The 20,356-nt window shown below is 46.6% G+C and overlaps 1 pseudogene across 1 annotated transcript; it reads left to right on the top strand.

Annotated features, from left to right (window-relative positions):
- Nucleotides 1–76: 76 nt before the first annotated feature.
- LOC309400558 (neurogenic differentiation factor 6-like) lies at nt 77–18,480 on the top strand (annotated as a pseudogene). The gene is made up of 3 exons: nt 77–205; nt 4,005–4,473; nt 10,265–18,480. The product of its transcript is annotated as a neurogenic differentiation factor 6-like (transcript).
- The last annotated feature ends 1,876 nt before the right edge of the window (nt 18,481–20,356 follow it).

Genomic DNA, 20,356 nt, shown 5'->3' with positions numbered 1-20,356 from the left:
TTAGGGTGTATACATATATTACTCTAAAAAGCTTATGTTGGCATTCTTTCAGGTGACAAAATTTTAACATGTAACATTTGATGAATCTGTTGCAATGTAAGGGTCCCAGATATGCAGAAAATTTTCCAGAGAAAGTGAGGACCCCAAGGAAATAAAAAAGACAGAAATCTTTGCAAAACAGATTATGTACCTCGGGACAAGTTTAGTTTAGTTTAGTTTAGTTTAGTTTAGTTTAGTTTAGTTTATTGATTATCCCATGGGCCATATCAAAGTACAGAGTTCTAAACACAAATTATTAATAAAATACGATAAAAACAATTTAAAATGGAATTGGAATAAAATACAATTTAAAATGAGATTGGAATAAAATACAATAATTTAATATATGAATAGATAAAATATGATAAAAATATATTTCAGTGTCACCCCTAACAATCTACCCCAATCTGTCCCACATATGCCGATATCAACTGAACCATTTTGCTCAAGTACTGTGCTGTATTAAATGTTGTTTTCAAATTCTGGCCACACATAAGGTAAGTTGTTTTGATATGGGGTTCCCAATGGATCATTCGTTTAGTACAGTGGTTCCCAAACTTTTTCAGTCCACCGCCCCCTTGGTGCTACAAACTGATCCTCAGTGCCCCCCACCCAGTGGTGGAATTCAAATTTTTTTACGACCGGTTCTGTGGGCGTGGCTTGATGGGCGTGGCTGGGGGAGTCATGTGACTGGGTGATTTGCATGAAGGAATAAAGATAGTAACAGTAAAATTCAAAACTGTAACAATTAATTGCACATTTATTCAAAATCCAATTTAAAAACCTTGTAGTTAGTTAATTCAACAAAATTGTTGAACATGATCCAGTGATACCAGGTTTTCAAAGTCTGATAGTCATTTATCAAGAACCTTAGTAACTAGTAACTTAGCAAACTTAGCAAAATTTAGTAACTACTTCACTGTTCAGTAAATTGTTAACGTGATGGATGGGCTTGATGAAGTGATACCAGTTTCCTAACGTCTGGTTTTAAGTCACTTAGCAGGAGTCTTAAATCACCACATTCAGTAATCTGGAGTCATTTTCTTTGCTTGGAGACCACACTGAAGCCATGTTCCACCAAATATGATGTTGGAAATGCAACAAGGAGCTTCTTAACCACTGTCCATAGTACAGGATAGCAATCAGAAATTTCTTTCTGTAACTAAAACTCTTGGTACAATTTCTTGAACTTTGGCTTCAGCTCAATGTCACCAACATTTGCTTGAATTATTTGATGAGATTATTGCATGGCACCTAGGGATTCCCAATATGGAAAGTGAGAATGGGAACATTTTAACAGATCTATATGTTCTTGGGTTATAATTTTCACTAAAGAACCATGGGGATGAAAAGGGAAATATAGGCAATGGAGTCCAATCCCCCTGCTCAACAGTTTGGAAGAATAACTCTAGCAAAATGCAGCCTTTTACCTCTTTGGGGAATCATTTATTATTATTATTATTATTATTATTATTATTATTATTATTATTATTATTATTATTATTATTATTATTATTATTATTGTTGTTGTTGTTGTTGTTGTTGTTGTTGTTATTATTATTATTATTTATTTATTTATTTTTCCCAATACAACTCATGCAAAGGGTCATCCACAACTACATTACATTTTCCACACTCATATTTGTGATTCCTTATAACTTCTTTAAACTAAACATTTTTAGTACAAATCAACGCATTGACATATATATCACTAATGCAGTTTCCTATCTCTTCCATTGACATAATTAACACCTTATGTATTGAATACAAGTATATCAAGTATAGGTTAAATATGAATTGAAAAACATCTAATTCAAATGTATAAGCTGTGAATTTATTATATAATCACAGGCAAACATTGCACTTATGCCTAAATCCTCTACCCATGCACATTATAAGACAGATAAAACTATCTTAGCTGGCTGTTGTAAATATTACTCCGCTAATTCAACAAGAAATGCTACTGCATGAATTCTTAATGCAGAACACAACTAAAAGTGATTTTAGCAATTTTCTTTCCAAGTTAATCCAAAATGTATATCCAAATGTTCCTCTTATTTTTTCCCCAAGCACTAGGGAGGATTATATTCAAAACCAGACACTTTTGCTCTGTTTGTGTGTGTGTGTTTGCTTGCTTCTGGTCTCCAGAGTCAGAAGGGCCAGTTGGGACCCCCAGAGGTCATCTAGTCCCACCCCAGAGAGCGCCTCCCCGCCCCACATTCCTCAGCCCCACCTCCTCTGGGAAGGCTCCGGTGGGGGGGGGAATGCAGAGCCCCTGCAGAGAGCCCCTGCTGCTCTCCCTCACCCTTCACTCTTACTCCCTCCCTCTCTTCGCAGGCCGAGAGGCCGCAGCGTTACTGCGGGTGGTGATCATGGATGTGCTGTCGCCCCGGGGAGGGGAGGTATGGCCGCCAGCAAAGGGCTTCCGCCGAGGCACCACATGCAGGCAAAATAGCGAGCGAGCGAAGGAGGATCAGGCAGGGCACCGAGGCCCCTTCGCCTCCCACTTTGTCTTGATGAGGTCGCTGCAACCTCCGGGTGCGGACAGACGGAGGTAGCCAAAGCAGCCCGAGTGGGCGAGCAATGGAGGATCAGGCAGCTCTCTCGCTCGCTCGCTCGCCCGCCCGCCCGGGCTTCCCCACCACTCTGGCTACCTCCGTCCGTCCGCACCCGCAGCTGCAGAGACCTCATCAAGACAAAGTGGGAGCGAAGGGAGGCGAAATAGCCTCCCTTTGATCACTCGCTTTCCCCTCCTGTCCACACTATGCTAGCCCTGCTCTCACTGATTGGCTGGCTTACCAATCGTCCCGCCCACCTCTAAGAACCCTATCTATAGAAAGCCAAGCAGAAAAAAAGTTAACTGGGTTTAGATAGGGCTCTTAGAGGCGGGCGGGGTGATTGGTGAGCCAGCCAATCAGTGAGTGGGCAGGGCTAGCATAGTGCAGGTGGGCGGGGGAAGCGAGCGATTGAGCAGCTTCTGGATGGGCAGGGGTGAGTGAGCAAACTTGTTCTGAATAGCTCGCTAGAGGAGCACCTCCAGCACTCCTCTTACCGCCCCCCTAAGCCATCTCACTGCCCCCTAGGGGGCGGTAGCGCCCACTTTGGGAACCACTGGTTTAGTATATAGACCAAGATACCTGTCTCTCACCCTCTTATACAGGCAACAATCAAATAGGTTGTGAGCCAGGTCTTCTACCTCTGTTGCTCTGCAAATGCAGAGACTTCCATTATAGGGTATAGAATGGAATCTCCCATATCTGACCATTGTGTCAAGCTGTTCAAATCTCGCTCACGTAAATATCTCCCTATGATGTTTTGGCAGTTGTAACTTTAAATAACTGTCTATTTGAAAAGCAAGATGTACAGTATGTACTTTAGGATCATCGGCATATGTACCATAGGATACTTCATTAACCCTGGCAAATCATTGATGTATAAGCTAAATAGTAATGGAGCCAAGATACACCCTTGTCTTACCCCTTTATTTGTGTGAATCCTATTAGTCAAAGCCCCATGGACCCCATACCGCACCTTCAAAGAGGTGCTTATGTAAAGAGCTTTAATCAAAGCCAGTAGTTTAGGTTCTATTTTAAGAGATGTCAATTTACTCCATAGTACACCTCTGTTTACCATATCAAATGCTGCTGTGAGGTCTATAAAAGCAGCAAAAAGGGGTCTCCTCTTATAGGCATATTTGGCAATTAGATGGTTCAAGACAAAGCAGTTATCGATGGTAGATCGGCTTTGTCTAAAGCCTGCTTGTTCTTCTATGAGGTTATGATTTTCCTCTACCCAGATTTCAATTCTATTCAAAAGGAACCTAGCATATATTTTTTGCTACAATGTCAATCAGACTGATGGGCCTATAATTACTAGGAACCTTTTTATTCCCTTTTTAATATATGGGGACAACTATTGCCATCTTCCACCCATCTGGTATATGGCAGGACCTAAGGACAAGTATTAAAAGATCTCCAGCAGGAGACACAGAAAAAGAGGAAGTGGAAGATGACCAAGAGGAAGAAGTTGAAAATAGTTTGCCCAGGAGGAGAACTCTTCAGAAAAAAGATATGACTAAGATTAGAATGGATAGGGTCAAATTCAGGCATCAGGAAGCAAATGCCCGGGAAAGAAATAGAATGCATGGCCTGAATGATGCACTGGATAATTTAAAGAAAGTGGTTCCTTGTTATTCTAAAACACAAAAGGTGTCTAAAATTGAAATTTTAAGGCTGGCAAAAAATTACATATGGGCTCTTTCCGAAATCTTGCAAATTGGCAAGAGGCCTAATCTGCTGTCATTTGTGCAAAACTTGTGCAAAGGTCTCTCCCAGGCAACAAACTTGGTGGCAGGATTTCTACAGCTGAATGCCAGACATTTTTTAATGGGTCAGACAGAAAAAACAGCTCATCATACCAGCTATCCCTACTCTAGTCTCCAAAGTGAGGTGTGGGAGGAGTCACATATGGGTATTAACACAGCCCTTTTGCCCTGGAGGCTGAGGTAAATCTTGAGGCCACACCTCCATACCTCCTCTGACCTCCCAGATTAACCTCAGCCTTCGGCCCAGAAGGAGTGTTTTTTCCTGACTCTCCCTCACTTCGAAGACTTAGGTTTTTTTGCTTGCAGATTTTTGCCTTTTTTTCTCTTCCTACCTTTTTTCCCTTGCTGCTGGATACTGCACCCCTCCTCTACTGTGCTCAGTGCGGCTAGCGCAGAGCCTTGCCGCCTGCTAGCGCGCGCTCCCCAAGCGGCCGGCCGGTTGCAAAAAAGGGGAAGAAGCCTCCGCGCCACGCGGAGCGCGTGCAACGGCTCCCGGCGTCCAGAAGACGGGTGAAGACCTTCAGGGGATCTGGGATCTGGCAGGGATCGCCCCAACACTCCCCAGCTGCAGGAGATCAGGCCACAGATCGGCAGCCGCCATCTTGACCCGCCATCTTGAGCATGTGGGTGAGCGCGTGACCGGCTTCCTCCTACGGATGCCGAGAGTGCTCAGAAAGCACCACCGAAGCTGGAAGAGGCTTCGAAGGGCCTAAACTCTGCTGGTAATCCGGGGAGGGCCGTGGATCGGTGCCTGCCAGCTATTCGGGCCATGGATCAGCGGCAAAGAAGAGGACTGTAGGGGATTCGAAGCCCACAGTCGAAGCCAGCTAACAGGGAGGAGGTTGGTGACCAGCAGAACCGTGAGTACGATGGCGGAGGCGGCGAGGAGTGGGGGGGCGAGGACCAGATCCACAGGGGACGCGGATCCGGGGTGGGGACCTATAGGAATGTTCCCCCAGTCACCAGAGGGAGGTCCCCTGGCAAGAAAGGCCACCCCAGGGCCCATAAGAACGGAACCTCTGGGAAGGAGGTTCAGGAAACCAGGGCTTCCTCCAGAAGATTCAGGGCCACCATCAGCCCCTCACCTTCCAGATCTCGCTCCCCCCGCAGGCTCCCGGCCTTGGAGGAGGTCCAGGTGGGCCCCCCTGGCTCTACAGAGGGTTCAGGAAGAGGGCGTAGCTCCATGTCGCCCCCCCCCCCCCCCTATCGCCTGACCATCCACCTGAGACCAGACCAGACCCCTTTGGGTGCAGGGTCTCCAGCCAGCCTAGCCACCAACTGGCACCACAGGCCCCTGATCCAGGGGAGCCGCTGCTACCCCCAGAGCTGCACCCCTCCCTCCCAGAGCTTCCTGATAGCTTCCAGGAGGTGCTAGCCAGGGCCATAGCCCAGGGGATTGCCTCTGGGATGAAGCACCAGTCTCAGGGTGCCAGAAGTAGGTCTTCCTGGGACCAGTCCAGGGGTCATCAAGATCACCCCAGGTACACCTCCAACAGAGAGCCCAGGTCACCCTCCCCCTCCACGGCCAGTGAGGCTTCGGATTTGGAGGAGGGGGAGTTGAAGGAGGTGGGGTTCTCTGAGGATGAAGATGCTCAGGCCCCCGACGCACCCAACATTACTGGGCTCTTCCCCCCCCCCTTTTTAGTTCCTTACTCCGTAAGGCCAGGGCAACAGCGGATCTGGACTCCCCTCCAGAGTCCACCCCCTCGACTGCCACCCCCAGCACCAGCGGGGGGATTAAGAAGGGGCCCTTCCACAGGCCCCAGGTGGAAAATGAGGAGATCCCTACTCCAGAGATGTTCCTAGAGGTGCTTAAATCCCAGTGGGTTAAGCCAGGATCCTTTCCCAACTCGGGGGGCAATGAGCATAGATTCTATAATCTCAATTCTACCTTCGCCCAAGCTCTGCAGGTACCTTCGGTGGACACGCCAGTTGCCAGTCTGGCTTCTGCCTCTGCGGTGGTGACTGGAGACATTGCCAACTGCCTCAAGGCAGAGGACAAAAAGGCGGAGATGATCTTGCGTAAGTCTTTCCAGGCAATATCCTGGGCTATTAGGGCGGCTGCATCCGCCTCCTTTTTTAACAGGTCCACAGTGCTGTGGCTGGAACAACTGAGAGACAGGACCTCGGCCACAGAGGTGCGTTTACTGCAAGACATCTCCAAGGTGCTGGCAGCCACTCAGTTCTCGGCGGACGCCACGCTGGATGCAGTTAAGTATGCCTCTCGAGCTTTGTCGTCCTCTGTAGCTTCCAGGCGCCTGTTGTGGCTACGCCACTGGCAGGCGGAGTCTCGAGCTAAATGGGACCTGGCAGGAGCCGACTACACCGGGGACAAGCTGTTCGGTTCATCACTGGATCCTATCCTGGTGGAGGACAAGAACAAGCGGAAGGTCTTCCCGTCCACGACCAGGAGGTCAGAACACCGACCGGCCCCGTACCCCAGGAGAGCATCTTACCGCCCGCCTGACACGGACCCCCAGAATAAGAGGTACCCGGTCTCCAGGTTCCACAGGCAGGGGGACAGACAGTTCCCTAGGGACAGATTCAGAGGTCAGCAGCAGGGCAAGCGGCCCTTTCGAGGAGGGGGCGGCCGTCCTTTCCGCAGGTCCAAGTGATCCTTGCGGGGATCACCCCATTGGCGGTCGCCTCTCCTTATTTGCGGATGCCTGGGATCGCATCACCTCGGACGAGTGGGTCCTCCAGACGGTCAAGCTCGGGCTCCAACTGGAGTTCCGCTCGCAACCCCCGAATAGATTTCGCACCTTCACCTCCTCCAGAGATCCGGCCAAGCGGGCCCTGATGGCCAATGCCATAAAGCACCTGTTAGACATCAGGGCTATAGAGAGAGTACCAGAGGGGGAGAAGGGATCTGGATTCTATTCGAACCTGTTCCTGGTTCCCAAGAGCTCAGGGGGGTGGAGGGCCATATTGGACCTTAAACTGCTCAACTCCAGAGTGGTCTACCATAGGTTCAAGATGGCCTCGCTGAAGTCCATCCTAGAGGGCATCAGGCAGGGCGATTACCTGGCTTCCATCAACCTCACAGAGGCTTATTTACATATCAGAATCGCCCCTGAACATCGTAGATTCCTCAGATTCTCCCACGAGGGCAGCCACTTCCAGTATAGAGCCCTCCCCTTCGGGCTGGCCTCTGCTCCCAGGACCTTTACCAAGGTGCTGGCCGCGGCCGCGGGTCACCTTCGTTCCTTCCCAGTCTGTCTCCATTGTTACCTGGATGACATCCTAGTCCTAGCCAGGTCGCCAGTCACGGCGAGGCAGGACCTGGGTCTCACCATCGACACGCTAAGGTCCCTGGGGTTCTCGATCAATCTCGAGAAGAGTCACCTAGCCCCTTCTACCAGACTCCAACACCTAGGGTCCATCATAGATTCAGTGTCTGGAGAGGTCTTCCTCTCCCGGGAGCGTAGGGACAGCATCGTCCAGCTGGTTCAGGAGATTCGCAAGTTACGCTCTGTTCCTGTAGTTCTTCTTTCCAGGCTCCTTGGGAAATTCATTTCTTGCATAGGGATCGTGCCTTGGGCCCGTCTCCACGCCAGGGAGCTCCAGTGGTTCCTGCTCCCACACCAGAGAGCCGGGACAAGCGACGCCAGCTTCAAGGTCTGGGTGTCACCCCTAGTTCTCCTATCGCTCCGTTGGTGGTTGACCCCAGCCCTAGACAAGGGGTCACTCTTCAGAGAACCAGCAAGGAAGGTACTCACGATGGACGCGAGTCTGTTCGGCTGGGGAGCTCACCTGGAGGCCCAGATAGCCCAGGGCCGCTGGACTCCAACCGACCTATGCAACAACATCAACTGGTTGGAGCTGAGGGCCATCCATCTGGCCCTACGCCACTTCAGGGCTACGGTGACCGACAAACATGTCCTGGTCCTGACGGACAACGTGGCAGCCAAGGCCCACGTGAACAGACAGGGAGGCACCCACTCCAAGGCTCTACGCGATGAGGCCCTCCGATTGGGGAACTGGGCAGAGAGGAACCTCCGATCCATCAGAGCAGAACACATCTCGGGGACAGAGAATCAGCAGGCGGACTGGCTCAGCAGGGAGACAGTCGACAACGGAGAGTGGCAGCTCCACCCCGACACCTTCCTACAGATCTGCGAGAGGTTCGGATGCCCGACAGTGGATCTCTTCGCAACCCCAGCGAACGCCCAGCTCCCGACCTTCGTGTCAAGGTTCCTGTCCAGAGGCGCCATGGACACAGATGCTCTTCATTGCAGATGGCCGTCCGGCGTCCTCTACGCGTTCCCTCCCCTTCCCCTCATTCCCGGGGTCCTGAGGAAGTTAGTGACAGAGAGAGCAGAGATGGTTCTAGTGGCCCCCTTCTGGCCACGCCGCCCCTGGCTAGCAGACCTGGTGGAGCTGTCTTCAGCCCCCCACTGGAAGCTCCCACTAGGAGAGGTGTCCCTTCACCAGGGGTCCCTGGAACATCTGGACCTGGAGTGGTTCCAGCTGACCGCCTGGCGATTGAGCGGGAACAACTGAGAGGGGCACACAACGTCGAGGCATCCAGGAGGCAGTCCACCACTCGCATTTACAACGCCTCCTGGGCCGCTTTCGCGGACTGGTGCCAAGCACAGGGTCTTGTCCCGACTTCAGCCTCTGTGCCCCAGGTGTTGGACTTCCTACAGGAAGGCCTAGAGAAGGGTCTGGCACCCAGCACCCTCAGGAGGCAGGTCTCTGCCCTATCCACGGTCCTGGGGGGCGTGGACTCCCCGCCTTTGTCCCAACATCTGGTCCTTAGGCGTTTCCTTAAGGGAGCAGCGAATCTGAAGCCCCGCGTAGTACATCGCTTCCCTACCTGGGACCTTCCCACGGTCCTCCAGGCCTTAACGGAGGCACCCTTCGAACGCTTGAGGGAGGTCTCCCTCCAATTCCTGACCCTTAAGGTCGTCTTCCTGGTTGCCATCACCTCAGCCAGGAGAGTTTCTGAGCTCAACGCTCTATCCAGCAGGGCGGACCTCTGTACCTTCCTGGAGAACCGGGTCGTCCTCAGACTGGACCCCACGTTCATGCCCAAGATCAACTCCCCGTTCCACAGAGGACTAGAGATAGTTCTGCTGGATTTCTGTCCTCAGCCATCCAGTGAGAAAGATACTGGCACCTGCTGGATGTTAGACGAGCCCTGCGCATCTACCTGAAGCGCATGGTGCCCTTCAGGCGTTCAGAGGCCCTCTTCGTCTCCTTTCACCATTCCACCCGAGGAGCCAAGGTTTCTCCGGCCACCATTAGCAGGTGGATCAGAGCGGCCATTTCCAAAGCCTACGAGGCACGAGGTCTTCAGGTTCCAGGGGGCATCACCGCACACTCCACCAGGAGTGCGGCCACCTCAGTGGCTTGGGCCACTCAGGCTCCCCTCGAGGAGAACTGCAGGGCTTCCGCTTGGTCTTCCCCATCGCCTTTCATCAGGCATTACCGGCTAGACGCGGATGCCTCCGCGGACGCGGCCTTCGGGAGGAGGGTTCTGCAGGGAGTCTTAGACTCTTGTGGGGCTCAGGCCCATTGATCTCTCCCAAGGACATCTAGCTTTGGTATGTCCCATATGTGACTCCTCCCACGCCTCACTTCAGAGACTGTCAGTTGGTCTTACCTTAACTGCATGTCTCGAAGGTGGCGTGGGAGCAGTCACTTCCCCCCCATTAGGGCACCCCACGCCAGGGGCCTGAGTTAGCTCAGCGGTCAGTCAGGAACCAGGCAGGAAGGATGTGTGTGTTTCTCATCTGTCCCTTCCTTTTCCAGGTTCTTTGCTACGACCATCGGTTAATCTGGGAGGTCAGAGGAGGTACGGAGGTGTGGCCTCAAGATTTACCTCAGCCTCCAGGGCAAAAGGGCTGTGTTAATACCCATATGTGACTGCTCCCATGCCACCTTCGAGACATGCAGTTCAGGTAAGACCAACTGACACTTTCTACCCATCCTATCACAGCCCAGAGCTGAACACTCCCCAGGGTCATGGAACACTTGACAGTTCCAAGTCCATGAAAGCAAAAACTACAATTATGGCATGCATGATTGTGCAGTGCCACCCAGAGCTCCCCTTGGGCAGAATTCTCTGTGCAGGTTGCCTACAGTCCTTACAAATCTGCACAGCCAGTCACTCACCATGCAAAATGAATTAAATGCAGTTTTTCATAATTAATGAGGAAAGTGAAAATAAACAGTGGTCTCTGTCTAATTAACATAAAGCATTGTTAATTGGTGAATTGATACAATTCTATTAATGCTTAACCACAGAGGTTATAGTGGCCGCAACAGTTTTCCAAAATGTTCGGAACACCATTTTTAAAAATGGGCTGTTCCGGTTGCGAATAGTTTTCGTTTTCCCACCAGTAAGAGTGTATGCAGCATTGCGCTTGTGTGAGTTATTTGGTGTTTTCTGTAGCGGCGTTTAAATTTGAGTTTCGGTCATTTTGACTGCAGATCTTTGTTTTTTTTTTTATATTGTAAAATTTTTTATTGGTTTTTTACAAATGTTTTAGGGAAAAAGGTAAATAGGTGTAGAAATTTTTGACAGCTACATCATGCGGGAGGTAGGAATCCCCCCAAATTTCACAACTTTAACAAAAAAGAAGAGAAAAAACATCAAAATTTGAATAAACATTGGCAGCTTTTTGTTTTTACATTCAATCATCAATATATTCAATCATCTTTTATATCACTTCCAAGAGTTACATTATAACAACAATTGCAAAAATGTTTCAACTCATTTTTGTGATCTGAGTCTTCTAAGTGTTGCATCCTCCCCCCTGTCTGCTGGCAGAGCCGCGGCCCCTCCCTCCTTCACATCTTGTGTACTGTCCCCTGTTTGATCTAGGAGGGCACTATTTTTTTTAATGAAGGCCTCCGCCTCCGCAACTGTGTTAATTCTAATTCTACTGCCCTCCCAGAAAATCAGCATTCCTTCTGGCAACAACCATTTAAACCAGATTCCATTGTTATATAATTTCTTTGCTAAAGAGGAGTATTTCTTCCTCTTATCTCTTACTTTCTTTGGAATCTGTTTAAGAATGGTTATTTCTTTGTCTTTATATTTTAGTGGTCCCACCCTTTGAGCTCCTAAGACCTCATCTCTTGTGGTCTTTCTAAGAAATTTAACATGTACTTCCCTTGGCACGTTGTGTGTTCTAGCGTATGCTGAATTAATCCTATAAATCAGATCAATATCCCACCATAGCTGTTGTTTATCTCTTTTAATATATTCTGCTAAGATTGTGGTCATGATCTCCTTGAGATCTTCATTCTCTGTTTCTGGCAAGTTTTGAAATCTAAGAAAAAAAGACATTCTCTCAAATTCCACCTTTATCATATGGTTTTCAAATTCTACATTCCACTTCTGGATTGTCTTAACCTCTTCCCTCAGCCCAGTCGCGCCCTCCTCCAGCACACCTATTCTCTGTTTATTTTGTGTTGTTTGTTGTTGCGTTTCTCTGAGCTGATCACTTAAGTCTGCCAATTGTTTTTTCAGTTCGTCCTGTCCCTTTAAGAGAGTTTGAAACATTTGATCAACAGATTGTTCCTTTGAGCTGCACAAAGTCTGCACAAAGAAATGTCGTCTGTGGAAAGACACAACCGGGAGAAGTCAAAAGGCAAGCAAGTCCAGAGGAGAGCGTAGGTCTCTATACAGCTCCAAGCCAGGTGATATAAATCAATGTTCCAAATCCAAGGGAGATACGTGCAAGGAGAGGCTCCTGGAGATCTCTAGGGTGTGGTATAGTACAAAGCCAGAAATTCTTTCAAAAGGGAAATTTCATTCATAAGTGCAAGAAGAAGGAGGAAGTTGGCCATCTTGGCTCCACCTTCACAGGAGATCAGAAAGCAATGTCCAAAGTTTCCATAAAGTAGTTTAAAAGAATCAACTCAGCAAACCTCCTTTGCAATTGTAGCAAGAAGTCATCCTCCCATTGCTTAAAGGAAGAGAAAGTAACTTTTAACTCTCTCTCTCTCTTCCGAGGGAGAGGGATTTTCCAATTGCCACTTTTCCGAGGGGGGGGGTTGAACCCCCCCTCCAGTGTTAACACTTCAAAAGATTGAAACCAAAGTTTAAAAGAGGCTGTTCATCAATTAAGTAGTTAAAAAGGAGATTGAGGGAAGCTTCCCACCTCACTGCATTTCAGCTGTAATGTCCGATTAGTTGTTTCCTTCCAGGCTCCGCTCCGCGAAGGCACACTGTTGCGCACCCCCCACGCTCCCCGGCTCCTGGGGCGAAGCTGGAGACCCCTCTGCGGCCGCCGCCAATTCAGGGGCTCCCAACAAGCTAGCCTACGGCAGGGGGCCCCTCCAAGGCTCCCTGTGCTCCCCCTAAACTTAAGGGGAGCCCACCGAGAAGATGAGCAGCGGACGCGAACGTCCGTCGCCTTCGGGGACTGGAAGTGATCTCTGACTGCAGATCTTTGTTAACGTAGATTTTTTTATACTGTCAGGGCACCAAAAAGTCCTCCAGCTGGTAATAAGAAAGCTGTGCATGCACAAAGATGGTGGCAGTGACCTGAGGTCTTTTTGTCGCCCTGTGCCAGCGACTGGGCAGAAAAGAAGCCTCTCAGCTTCACAGGGTCGCTTTTCTCTACACCTGAAAAAGATCAAAAGGCAGGGAGCAGCAGCCTTTAAGGACAAAGCCGGCATATCCGCCTAGAGGTAAAAAAAAAATATGAACCACTGAGGGAAGAAGCCCCTCGAAGCTGCTGGCATTGCAGCCGTCCCTCCCTCCCCGCAGCTTGGAGCTCCAAGCGGAAGAGGTCCTCGGTTGTTGCGAAGAAGCAGCAGTTCTGGGTGCACCATGCCCACTTTTTCTCTTTGAGAGCCACTTTGCAAACAAGGTGCAAAGTGGCTCTCAAAGAGAATGAAACGGGTGTGGCGCACCCAGAGCTGCCACTTCTTTGCAACAGCTGAGGATGGAAGAGTTCACTCAAGAGCGACACCATCAAGGAAGGTGGCTGGGTCAGAGGGAGGCGTAGCCCGAGCTCTCTGGGATGGGTAAACAGGTGTGGGGAGGTGAAGGGGAAAGAGAAGAGAGAGTGCTGGGCAGGAGCCACAGGAGGAGGAGGGCAGCTCTTCTTCTTCGCCCCTGCCTGGAGAAGGATGCTCCTGGCGCAAGGAGACTGAGAGAGGGAGGCTCAAGGCGGCTCTCCACCCTAACCCAGAGGCAGCTGGGGGTTGGTCTCACCCTCAGACAACAGCTCCGCCTCCCCCCCCTCCTGAAGGCCAGCATGGAAGCCTGCTCCTCCCTCCCAGCACCCTGAAGAGGTCCGCATGGGGCTCCGGTGACTGCAAAGCACAGCACGAGGGGCAGAAGCCCCCGAACCCAGCAGGTCCCCCAGCTCCAGCAGCAGCAGTGTTCAGCCACCTGGGATCGGGACCTCTGCGGGACCCTCGCATGCATCACCCACTGCCATATCTGCTCCGGCAGCTGGGCGCCCCATCCTCACCCTGCCCCTCTCTGCGCAGCAGGGGCTCCTCACTGTCCTGCTCGGGAGACGGAGCATGGGGAGGAAGGAAACTACGGTCCAATTGCGGCGCGAGGGAGCCCTGAGCCGAGGACGGAAGCATCTGCCAGCCGCCTTGCCTGCCCGGGAGTTTAGGGGGAACACCACCACCCCAATAAAACAGCCTCGCTGGAGCTAAAACACTGCAAAAGATGGGAGGGAAAAGTTGGTGGTGGTGGTACTAAATGACTCTATTAAGTGTAACACGAGAAAAGTGGAATATTAGGATGGGAGATTGACAGATCAGAATTCTACCTCAGATTCCAAAACATAGAAGAAGAAAAGGAAGAGAACTTGGCAGACATAATGATAGAAATTCTCACAGATGCCTTGGAGATAATCAAAGAGAAGATGATGGATGGCATAGACGAGGTGTATCGAGTCTTTACAAGATATGCAATGAAAAACAAGCTCCCAAGAGAAGTCCACATAAGATTTACTAAGAAAAAAATTAGGACACAAATACTACAGATGGCAAGAGACAAAACATTGAAATACAAAGACAAAGAGATTGTGATTCTGAAACAGGTACCAAGAAGACTGAGAGATAAGAAGAGAATATCAATTTTTGACTAAAATTCTACAGAAAAAAGGAGTTAATTATAGATGGCTGATCCCAGAAGGTTTGATGTTTCTATGGCAAGGACAAAGACATAGAATAGATTCAATTGATAAAGCAGAACTATTCTATGCAGAATACTTTAGAGGGAAAGAGGGAGAGACAGGAAAAGAAGAATCATTAATTGAACTACAAGATAATGGCCAGGCTGCGACTGGAAAAGAAGAAGGTGCAGTAGGCGGCACTGGGGATACTAAAGAACAATGAGAACCGAGATCTACTAGAGCAGGAAACCCTACCTATAAAACATAAACATGGAGGAGAAAAAATTAATTTCAATAAATATAAATGGACTTAACTCAGCTATTAAAAGAAGGAAAACATTTCATAAATTAGAGAAATTAAAAGTGGACATAATTTGCATTCAAGAAGTACACATTAAAAAACAACAGGAACAATTATTGATACAACCTAAACTAGGGAAAATATTTACTACATTGCCACGATGCAAGAAAAGAGGAGTAGTTCTGTATATTAAGGATACAATTTCAGCACAGCAAATCTACACAGATGACGATGGAAGAATCTTAATGGTGGAAATTATGGACAATAACAAGAAAATACTTTTAATAGCAATTTATGCTCCTAACGATAGCCAAGAGGAATCTTATAAAAAATTACATATGAAAATAATTGAATTGGATTATGTTAATATTTGTATGATGGGAGACTTTAATGGAATTGTAGATCAGAATATGGACTATAAAACACAAAAAACAACAAAACTAAATAGACAGACTCTTCCTAAATCCTTTTTTAAAATGACTGATGAAATAGACTTAAAAGATATATGGAAGGAAAGAAACGCCACAAATAGACAATATACCTTCTACTCAAATAGACATTTATCGTTGTCCAGATTAGATATGATATGGATCTCAATGGAATTGATTTGTGATATACAGGAAATTGACATAGAAACAAGTACCTGGGCAGATCACAATCCAATGACAATTAAGTGGAAAGGACAAAGGAGAAGATCTAGATGGACTTTAAATAATACTTTATTTAAAGAAAAGGATTTTGTACAGAAAATGGAGAAAGAATTGGCATTTTTCTTCAAAGAAAATAAAAAAGAGGACACATCAATGCAGAATCTCTGGGACACAATGAAGGCCTATGCCAGAGGCTTGATAATAGACTATACAAGAAAAAGAAATATTAAGAAAAGACAAGCTTTTAAAATACTGGATGATGACTACAAGAGACTTGAAAAAGAGCTACAGAAGGCCCCACAAAAAAAGGATATTAAAGTAAAAATGGACACAACTAAACATAAAATGGGGCTAATGGAAAAGGAGGAATTAGCACAAAAATTAGAAGTGCTAAATAGAATTATTTTAAAAATGCAAATAAACCAGGGAGATGGCTAGTGTATAAATTGAAAAAAGAGAGAATCAAGAAAAATAATGCAACTAATAGATGACTGTTGTGGCCCAGCAGGAGCAGTTGGAGCTGCCACCAGACTCCGACAGCGAGGGTCCCTATGAGTCGGCTCTGGAGGATGTGGAGGACCCTGGACAGGGTTCCGACTCCGAGCAGGGATCAGAGAGGCTGGTTGGCCACCAGGAGGCGCCTGAGGCATGGAGCAGTGGTGAAAGCCAAAGGGAGTGTGCTCCTGATGTCATGCCTTGGAGCAGTGGGGAGGAGACAAGGGACAGTGAGTCAGACGTCAGCAGTGAGTTGTTGTTGGATGCTTGTTACCGATGAGCTAATAGGCGTCAGGAACAATTGCGCAGTTACAGGAGGTAATTGCACTCGGCTGATGGTAATTAGACTCCTCTCCAGACTATAAAAGGACTGCTTGTGCACACGCCTTTTGCAGAAGTCAACGCATGAACTAATGTGGGAGAACAGTCTTGTGAGCGTGGCAGGCTGGATTGCTGCCAATGCTTATCAGTGCCGAGTTGTTGCTGAAGCTTATTTGTGTTGGATTGCTGCCAAGGACCTGTCTGTCTGTAAATAAATCCAGTAACTTATCTTTGGCTCGGAGTGTGTGTTGGTGGGGGACGAGGGGGGTCAGAACAGATGACCAAGGGCAAATTTGTTATGGAAACAGAGAGAAGAAAAAAATTATACAAGAATACTATGGGAAATTATATGAACAAGAGAGGATAGAAGAGGAAAGAGTTAAACAATATGTGCAAAAAGCAAATTTACCCCAGATAACTAAAGAAACTGAAATGATGCTAGAAGGTAATATAACGATGATGGAATTAGTTGAAGTCCTTAAAAAACAAAACAATGGAAAAGCTCCAGGTCCAGATGGACTACCAGTGGAATTTTATGAGACTTTATGTCAGGCCTGTAGTTATGTTCCTTTAGGATCTTTGGCCTGCCACACTTTCTATTAATTCACTATGCTGTTTCATTAGTGTAGTAATTGGGAGGGGGGAATAGAAAGGAGTAGAGTTGTGGAATGTGTTGTTGTCATTCCTTTATAGAAGCCAAGGTCATCTTTTGGCTCCGCACCTCTGCACCTGACCGGAACCAGCTGGGTGGAGATGCCAGCGTGGCCGAAGAAGATTGGACCATGTGGGAGATCACTTCCGGTTTCTGAAGGTGACGGACGTTGGTCCGCTGTTCGCTTCTCCGGTGGGCTCCTTTTAGGAGCACAGGGGGTCTTGGAGGGACCACCTGCCGTAGGGCGGCTTGCTGGAACCCCCTGGATAGGCGGCAGTCATGGAGGGGTTTCCAGTTTCGCCTTAGGAGCCGGGGAGCGTAGGGGGTGCATAACAGCACCTTCGCTGAATGGATTCCGGAAGGAAAGAGTTAACTACATGCAGTGGCTGAAGTGCTGGAGGTGAGAAATTCGCTCCAATCTCCTTAATTGCTTTTAACTGATGAGTAGCGGCTTTTTTTATAAGTTGTGGATTCAATCTGTTTGAAGTAGGAAGATTGGAGGGGGGTTGTTTTTTTTCTTCTACCCCTCTCAGGCAAAGTGGCATTTGGACTGTCTCTCAATCTTGGAATGGAGATAGAGAGCAAAAAATTGAATTAGCCACTTGAACTAACTATGTGAAAAGATTTATATCATAACTGCAAGAGCTGATTGCTGAGTTATTTTGAAAGTTTTATGGAAGTTTTTAATGTTCTGCTCCTGATCCCGAGGAGCCAAGATGGCCTTCTTCCTTCTTCTTCTTCGCACTTATAAATGAAGTCTGCCTTTTGAAACTACCTTTGAAGAAAGTCTGGCTTTATATTATACCCCCTGAAGGACTCTTGGAGGTTCTCCTATTACGTGGTCTTTCTGAATTTGGACTATTTGATTTCCTTTTTTTTTTTTTGAGTGACTTCTTGGCTTGGAACTGTGACAGAGGGTTAATTTTCACTTTTGGATTTGCCTGTCTTCTCGGACTCGCTCGGCTGCGTGCTTCACAGACGCCATTTCTTTTGCAAAATATTTTTACTCTTTCTGAACTTAGACAATGGGGCCCAGAAAACCACCTACAGGCAAAGCAGCCTCGGCACCAACTTCTACTGCATCCAGTCCAACGATTCAACAGACAAAAATTTCATCATTTTTACAAGAAAAGATTGGAGAGAGTTCAAAAGACTTATCTGTTACTCAAATGTTTCAAGCTATTATGCAGGGACAAAATGAGTTGAAAAAGGAGGTAGCAGATTTTAGAGATGAGCTTAAAAGTGTGCAGCAACAAATAACAGAAAATAAACAGAGAATTGGTGTGCTAGAGGAGGGCGCGGCTGGGCTGGGGGAGGAGGTTAAGGCAGTCCAGAAGGGGAATATAGAACTGGAAAAATTTATGGCAAAGATAGAACTTGAAAGAATATCCTTCTTTCTCAGATTCCGGAACCTACCGGAGACATAAGATGAAGATCTTAAGGATATTATGAGTACAATTTTAGCAGAATATATTAAAAGAGATAAAGAACAGTTTTGGTGGGATATGGATCTGGTTTATAGGATTAATTCAGCATATGCCAGAACACATAATGTTCCAAGGGAAGTACATGTTAAATTTCTTAGGAAGACCACGAGGGATGAGATTCTAGGGGCTCAGGGGGGGGGGGGGGAGAACCACTAAAATATAAAGATAAAGAAATTGCCATTCTTAAGCAAATTCCGAAAAAAATAAGAGATAAGGAGGAATACAAAGAAATTATATAATAAGGGAATTTGGTTTAGATGGTTGTTGCCAGAAGGAATGCTGATCTTCTGGGAGGGAAACAGAATTAGAATTAACACAATCGTGGAGGCAGAGGCCTTCATTAAAAAACATAGTGCCCTCCTAGAGGACGGAAATATAACAACTAGTGAAAAAGGCGACAAAACACAAGATATGAAGGAGGGAGGGGCTGCGGCTCTGCCTAGGGACAGGGGGGACGGAACAATAACGGAAAGACTCAGGTCACAAAAATAAATATATCTGGAATATCATTTTAATTGTTGATATATTAGAAAGTGGCAAAATAGATGATTGAACACATGATTGATACAATGTATAATAAGATGCTGTTTCTGCTTTTCTTTTATCTTTTGTTTTTTTTTCTGTAAAAAGTTGTGAGAATTGGAGAAATTCCTACCTCTAGCACGATGGAGCTGCCAAAAAATTTTTTTTGGTATATCCACCTACCCGTTCCCCCCAAAAATTTTTAAAAACCAATAAAATTCTTTCAAAATAAAAAGATTGGACCATGTGATGGATTTATGGGTGTGGGGAAAAGATCATGAACTTTCAACTGGGTGGAATCCCAGGAAGTTTTCAGTTTTGGGATTCCACAGTTCGATGCCAACATGTCTGTCTTATTAAATTGGAACCTTAAGGATAGCTCTGACTTGGACTCTGATTTAATTCTGCATGATATTTGGAACGCTGACACTTTACAGGAATCGTTCTATCTCCCATTGTTAGAAGTTATGAATGAAGCCATGTTAAAGATGAAGATACCCAAATCTTCGTCAGAAGCTTATATAACATTGGTGCCAAAGGAGGACACTGACCCACAGCAAATTAAGAATTATAGACCAATTTCCCTGCTAAATTCAGATTATAAAATATTTGCCTCAATACTGGCAGAAAGACTCAAAAGATACTTAAATAGCTTTATTCATCCTGATCAAAATGGATTTCTGCCAAAGAGACAAATTAAAGATAATATGAGAATAATCCTGGACACTTTGGAATATTATGAGGCACATCCTGAAAAACAAATGGTGTTGATATTCTTAGACGCTCAGAAGGCCTTTGATAATGTGAATTGGCGATTTATGTTGCTACAGTTGGAACAGATGGGCTTTGGCAAGAAATTTATTCAAACCATAGAAACCATATACCACAAACAAACAGCAAAGATAATGATAAATGGAGAATTGACAGATTCCACTGATATTGGGAAAGGGACAAGACAAGGTTGCCCACTATCACCCCTGTTGTTTGTGTTAATGTTAGAAGTCTTAAATAGAAACATTAGAGAAGATAAAGACATAAAAGGAATGGAAATTTAAAAAGAAGAATATAAATTGCAAGCATTCGCAGATGACCTAGTCTTCATTTTAGAGGATCCATTGGAAACCGCTCCTAAATTGATAGAAAAAATAGAGGAATATGGAAAAGTAGCAGGTTTGAAAATAAATAAAGACAAAACGAAGATTTTGACAAAGAACATGCTAGCAAGACAAAAGGAAGTATTGGCAGAAGCTTTGAAGATTCAGGTCACGAACAAGGTCAAATATTTGAGGATATATTTGACAGCAAGATGTAGTACACTTAAAGAGAACAATTATTATAAACTTAAACAACAAATTACGACAGACCTGGCTAAATGGGAAAACTTGCAACTATCGCTAATAGGGAGAATATCAACAATCAAGATGAATATGCTACCCAGGATTTTATATTTGTTCCAGACAATTCC

The sequence above is a fragment of the Natrix helvetica genome (genome assembly GCF_964273705.1).
Source record: "Natrix helvetica genome assembly, chromosome: W".
Taxonomy (NCBI): domain Eukaryota; kingdom Metazoa; phylum Chordata; class Lepidosauria; order Squamata; family Natricidae; genus Natrix; species Natrix helvetica.
Note: the sequence above shows the minus strand (reverse complement) of the source record. Positions and strands in the feature narration are given on the sequence as shown.